The sequence below is a fragment of the Eulemur rufifrons genome, chromosome 8 (assembly GCF_041146395.1).
Source record: "Eulemur rufifrons isolate Redbay chromosome 8, OSU_ERuf_1, whole genome shotgun sequence".
Taxonomy (NCBI): Eukaryota; Metazoa; Chordata; class Mammalia; order Primates; family Lemuridae; genus Eulemur; species Eulemur rufifrons.
Genome location: NC_090990.1, coordinates 74,385,840 through 74,392,765, shown reverse-complemented (window position 1 = coordinate 74,392,765; position 6,926 = coordinate 74,385,840). Strand labels below are relative to the sequence as shown.

At 39.0% G+C, this 6,926-nt stretch overlaps 1 non-coding gene across 1 annotated transcript; it reads right to left on the bottom strand.

Moving 5' to 3' along the window:
• Positions 1-6,500: 6,500 nt before the first annotated feature.
• LOC138391223 (small nucleolar RNA U13) lies at positions 6,501-6,602 on the bottom strand. The gene has a single exon (XR_011234831.1). It is a non-coding gene; the product is annotated as a small nucleolar RNA U13 (small nucleolar RNA).
• Between the last annotated feature and the right edge of the window lie 324 nt (positions 6,603-6,926).

Below are 6,926 nucleotides of genomic sequence, written 5' to 3'. Positions count from 1 at the left end.
CTGAGCAAGAGTGAGACCCTGTCTCTACTAAAAATAGAAAAATTAGCCAGGTATGGTGGTGCACACCTGTAGTCCCAGCTACTTGGGAGGCTGAGGCAGGAGAATCACTTCAGCCCCGGAGTCTGAGGTTGCAGTGAGATACGATGATGCCACTGCACTCTACTTAGGGCAACAGAGTGAGACTCTGTCTCCAAAAGATTTAAATTAAAAAAAAAAATGCCCCATGTACCTCCTCTGGCTACCATCCCTCCCACAAGAGTAACCACCATTCTGACTTCAGACATCAGAGATGAGTTTTGCCTATGCTTGAACTTTATGTGAATGCAAGCTATGACTGCTTTGTGTTGAGCTTCTTTTGTTCAGCATTGATTATGGGAGAATTATTCATATTTTTCTAGGTGTAGTTTGTTCATGCTCATTACTATAAGAGATTTGATAGACTATACCACAATTCATTTATCCATTTTTCTGTGATTGGTATTTGGTAAATTTCCAGGTTTTGCTATTAGAAGCAGTGTTGTGATGAACACTCGTGTAACATCCTTTAAAACAATAAGTTCCCTAGATTTCCATCCTAGACTTCTTCCTCCAGTCCCTCAGAGTGGCTTTGCAATATTTAGAGGTGCTTTTGAGTAAAGATTGCTTAGAGCAGTAAGTGTCTCTTCTCATTAAACAAGAAAGAAGCTTGTGGAAATGTTCAGGTGAATAGTTTTTCAAATAGTACTGTTTTCATAAGCTAAAATTCAATATCTGCATGTTAACCCAATAATAGCAACAACCTGAAGTCCAAAATTCTTACAGACAAGATTAAATTAATGCCAGCAGCAGACGTGCAAGATTCTATTAGGAGAGATTCAATTAGTAAAATATAATTTATTTCTCAGCTTATGAGGCCAATGATTCCATAATGCCACTGAATCCTTAAGTTCTATTGCTTTGGTCATTAATTTCTGCTCCACAATAATTAGTGATAGAGCCTGGTCCTCTTTTACTGTGTAAATGCTCCTAGCAAAGCAAAGTAGAAAATGGGTATGCCATTCTTGCTGCAATGACCGGCCAAATAAAAGCAACAGGCAAATAGCTCCAAGCCTCAGCCTTACCAATAAGACCATGTCAAGTAAGAGAGTAGTCAAGATTGATTAATAGATAAAATTGAACCATAGGTATTTTAGGTAAAAGCTAAGTTCTGAGATGACATTTCCATCAAGTCTGTAAAGAATTGTTTTATGTGTTTTGTTATTGTTTTATTCAATAATTCAGAAATTATTTTTATTTTGGTATAATCATTCTCAGAAAAAAGTATAAATTTAATCTAATAATATAGTTAGTAATCTATAGTAATAGATATTAATTTTATTCCGTCCTGAGGAAGTAGGTGAAAATGCTTTACCCAAATTCTCATGATTTTAAATTTTTTTCTCCTCCAAAGATATTTTTAAACATGGGACTTTTAGAGATTACTTTTCTAGAAAAATTCCCTACTCTATGCCAAATGGTTTTGAAATAATCATCATTTCCTCTGATGATAAACTATGTGGTATTACTTCTACTTTTGAAAACAAAGAGAAAAATGTATTTAGAGTTTCATTTTGAGGCTCTTTAGAAAGAATTCTGGTGACACTTAGTGAATGATAAATACATTTTAAACAAAAGGTTGGTTCAAATTTGGAAATAAATATCCCACTTGATTCACTGGCCACCAAAGTATTTGAGAATAAGTTGATATAATTTTTAGTGTTTTGATAAACTATGAAAGTGCTTCAGTCCCACATAATAACATATGATGGTTGATGTGTTTTGAACCTGCTGCACATCTTCCTACTTGTTATGCCTTGACAGTGCTTAGCGAGTTTTGAAAAATTGTGAACCTTTTCTTTATAGATGCAGAAATTGACAGTATTGAGCATTTTGAAGTTCTTTTACTTTTTTGAAAGATACTCATGACAGTAGAGCTCTTTTCCTTTAAACTTTGCTGCAACTCCATTGAGTTGTATTATTATTATATTAATACGTATATTAGTATTATGATGATTGACCTACCCAGGAATTTTAATCAGATACATTCCAATAGACTACAATGTTTTTATCCCATGTCAGTTGGTCCCGGTCATATCCTCTCCTTGAGTAAGATAGTGCACGTAAGTCAGGTATCTTTTGGTTACAAGCGATAGAAGCCAAATAGGTTTTGTTGGAAGAAGGGGAGTGTCTTACAGCTAAACTGCCTGAAAAGCAGGGGGATAGCTGTGTCCCAAGGACAGCTGGAACCAGGGACTCAGCAAACGTTGGGACCCACGCTCTCCACCTCAGCCTCTCTGCGCATTCCCTTCATTCTTTGTTACTGCAGATCAGATTTCTCCTGGTGGCGGGGAACACAGCCTCGGGGCCTTGGCCAGCCTGTGTTTTATTAGCAAATGTGCTCCTCTGGAAGGAGGCAGCCTCACAGTCTGGCGAACAGAAGACACTTTTGTGAAAAGAAAAAGGAACTACCTTTCCTTGGAGGCAGCCCTGTACCAGGGTCCAAGGCTTGGTCAGCAAAAGCAAGTGAGAGTCCAGCCCCCACTCTTCACTGGGTGGCCTTTGCACGGTGCACAAACTGAACCTAGTGACTCAGCATGGCCTCTAATTCCTCAGAGCTTCTGCACTTCTATAACGATAAACTCGCTCCTTTCAGGCCCACGGCCTCAAATTCTGTAAATAGGCTCTGATTGGTCCAGCTAACAGTCATGTGACTACACCTCACCAATCTGCTAGGGCCAGGGTGCAGGGACCTATGGCATTAAAATGTTCACTGTAGACTTTGTTTCCTTGGCAATGGGGTCACTCCCAGAAAAGAACAAATCTGTGAGCCAGGCAGCCAACCTGCTGGTGGCTGCCACCCAGCCTAGGAGTTTTTTCTATGCATAACTTTCATAAACTAGTATTTATTTATTGCACTATTATCTCATTAAATATTATTGAATAAACTGAGGAAATGTTTATGCTATTCGTGATGACTGAAGGAGATTCAGGTTTTAATTGCCCAATGACTTAGTTTTGAATTTGGTAGAAATAAACTCAAACTTAGAAATCAAGATATTTTTCTTTATCTTACATTATGATATCCCCAAACTGCCTTTATCCTTATGACATAGATTCATAATGCCATCTCATCCCATCTATAAATCACTGTTTTCAAAGAAATTTATGTTCAAAGATGTGTTTTGGGGTAGTCCATTTTCCTCAGCTTATTTCAAGTGAATGGATGGTGCTCTATTAGTATTAGTTCCATTATCAAATTTATCTACACTCCAAAATTACAGTAATTTCAAACTCATTTTGCTTATATATTTCTCCAGAGCTTTTTTCCAAATGGGAACTTTTAAAAATTATAAATTACTTCTTTCCACTCTGAATTTTAGTTGGCAGAATAATTGGCATAATTAACAGAATACCTCTTCCTTTATAATACTACATTTTCAACCCTCAGAAATATTAATAGAAATGACAAGATCTTTAAAACTTCACCATTTGCCTTGACTTCTTTATACTTCTGAAGACAAATATAAGTTAGTTTGGTTCATCACTTGACTTCACAACTCTCAATCCATGTGCGGGGTCCTTGCTTGAAACTACTGCTTTCTCTGAGTTTCCATCAATTTCAGGTTTACCCCAATCAATTTATGTTAATGGTGATTATTATGAGAATGCAACAAGCAGTAATTATCAGTACTATTCTTGACTGACTAGGCATATTCTCAGAAATATTTGAGAAAACTGAGAATACAGCTTTTATTTTGACATAATTTTTAAACAACTGTAGTTACCTAAGGAAGGAAAGTCATACCTAAATATAGCTATAAAATTGAAAGAGTGAAAAAGAGTTAAATGTCCTCAACATCAGTAATCATTAGGGAAATACAACTGAAAACCATGATGAAATTACTATCTCAGACCCATTAGGATAGATATTAAAAAAAAAAAAAAACATAACAAATGTTGGCCAGGATGTGGAGAAATTGGAACCATTGTGCACTGCTGGTCAGAACACAAAATGGTGCAGCTGCTATGGAAAAAAAATACAATAGTTCTCTTAGAAATTAAACATAGAAACACCATTTGATCCAGCAATTCCACTTCTGGGTATATTCCCAAGAGAATTGAAAGTAGAGACTCAAATATTTTCATATCCATATTCATGGCAGCATTATTCACAGTATCCAAAAGATGGAAACAACCCAAATGACCATGGAAGGATGAATGGAAATAAATTCTGCCTCATGTGCTCTGGACTAAATGTATATGTCCCTCCAAAATTTGTGAATTGAAATCCTAAACCCCAAGGTGATGGTGTTAGGAGGTGGGCCCTTTGGAGGTGATTAGGTCATGAGGATACAGCCCTTGTGAATAGGATTAGTGCCCTTATAAAAAGAGGCCCAAGAGAGACCCCTTACCCCTCTACTACGTGAAGACACAGCAAGAAGGTGCCATCTATGAATCAGGAAATAGGCCCTCACCAGACACAGAATCTACTGTCATCTTGATCTTGGATTTCACAGCCTCCAAAACTGTGAGAAATAAATTTCTGTTGTTTATAAGCCGCCTAGTTTATGGTATTTTGTTATATAGTAGCTTGAATGGATTAAGACAGCATGTTACATGGATGAAACTTAAAGAATATGTTTAATGAAATAAGCCAGACATAAAAGGACAAATATAATTCCACTTCTATGAGGTACCTACAGTAGTCAAATTCATTGAGACAGAAAGTAGAATAGTGATTGCCAGGGACTGGGGGGAGAAAGAACTTGGAAATTATTGCTTATTGAGTACAGAGTTTCAGTTTTGCAAAATGAAAAGTTCTGGAATTGATGGTGATGACGGCTGCACAACAATATGAATGCACTTAACACTATTGAATTCTACACTTAAAAATAGTTAAAATGGTAAATTTTATATATATGTCAACACCAACAAACAGATTTGTTCAGGAAAGAACACCAGTTAGAACATGGGAATAATGCAGTTAGAGTATCATCAACTGAATATAACAAAGTGCTCATAGTTTAACTTTCTCTTTTCTAACTCTGTGAAAAGTGGACCATTTAAAAACTATCCCAGAACACTATTTACATAACTGATATCTGATAGCTACACTTTTTTTTTCCCCTTGAGAATTCGGAAGGAGGTATATTCCTTCACCAGCTGTAGTTCTCCTAGAGCAATGTCACATGCTCTCTAAGTTTATCTTTCTGGGGTAATCTGCTTAATCATTCCTAGGGCTTAATCTTCCACCTATAGGTTGATAATTCACAAATCTATGTTTCCATCCTAGAAGCTCATTCTTGACTCTTGACCCAAGTATCCAATGCCTGCTGCATATCTGCACTCAGATGTTGTCATAGGGACTTCAACTTCAATATAATAAATGCAAACCCCTCTTCTCCCCCACTTCCTCTACTGCCCATGGACCTCCTCAGGCACCCCCTTCTCAGTTGTAAACATCTCACTATCCTCCCAGCCAGCCCCCAAACCCTGATAGTTCTAGCTGACTTCTCTGTCCCCTTCACCACCCATTTCCAACAAATCACCCAGTACTACTGTGTCTCCTTCCTTCCTATTTCTCCAGTCCCTCCCCTTCTCTCCATCGTGGCTGTCACTGCCGTTGCTCACGGTCTCTGCTGTCCTCTAATCTACCCTCACGCTGCTGCCAGTGTGAATGGACTACTCTTGGTGGCCACTGGATTAAAATCTGTCATGGCCTCCCGCCTGATGAAACCCATACTCTTTAGCATTCAGCAGGGTCTTAATGATTCTGCACAGAGCTTGCTTCTCTTTGGGGATGCCCTGCACTTGTGGGGGGCAGATCACTTCATAGGTGCTCATTAAATCTCAATTGAATCAATCGTCATTGTCATCAATTTTTCAGTCTGGCCTCTGATTCCTTTTCTAGCCTCTTTTTCCAGCATCCTCCACCCATACCCTTCACTCCAGCCACCCTTCACTTCTTGTGGTTTTCCTGGGCAGGATAAGCTATTCCTGCCTCCCTGTCTTTGTGTACAGTTTAAATGGCTTACTTGTTCAAGAACCCAGCATTGTCATGTGTGACCCTGAGCAAAGTACTTAATCTCACTAGGCTTCAGTTTCCTCATCTGTAAAATAGAGCAAATATCTACCTCGCAAAATTGTAGTGAGTATAAAATGAAATAACATGCAAACGCAGTTTGTAAATCACAAACAAAAATATTGTTTTGTGATTCATCAAAGCCTATCTGTTCAATAAATGCCACTACCTATAAGGAGCCTTTTTGACATTCTCAGCAGAAGCTCTCTCTCTCTTCTTGGAAGCCCCACCATGCACAGCCTGTAGGCCTGTCACACCCTCCTTGAGTCATCCAAGTCCATGTCCCGTGTCTCTAACCAGACCCCACCAACTCCATGAAGTCAGCGTCCATTCCTACCCTACAGTTCTCCCTCCACCCCTAAGGTCTCAAGGGTCTAGAGTCTTTCTTTTTTTTCTTTCACATCAGATGGGTAATGTGCTGACGCCACAACAAGGTTTGAGGGAGGTACATTTCACAAGTGAACAAACACCCAATCTTCACGTTCATGAACTACCAAATGATCTAGAGTCTTTCAACGAGAAACAACTTCTGAAATTTGAGGAGGTAGAGACAAAAAGTTCTGTGGTAAAGAATGAGGGAAGCTTCTGTGTGGGAGGCCCTTGGGGTCCATCGCCTGATGATGAGTCTGTCCAGCTGGGGTGACAGTAACTGGCTCTCCTGCTGCCTCTCCTGTGCCAGACATTGCAAAGCAATCACAGGCTCTGTCCTGCTGAACCTCGGGATTCAACCCCGCTCCAGGCAGCCAGGACAAGTTGGTCAATGTTAGCACAAGACATAAACATCATTTACCATTCACTCATCTCAGAAAGCCCCAAATGGCTGGTC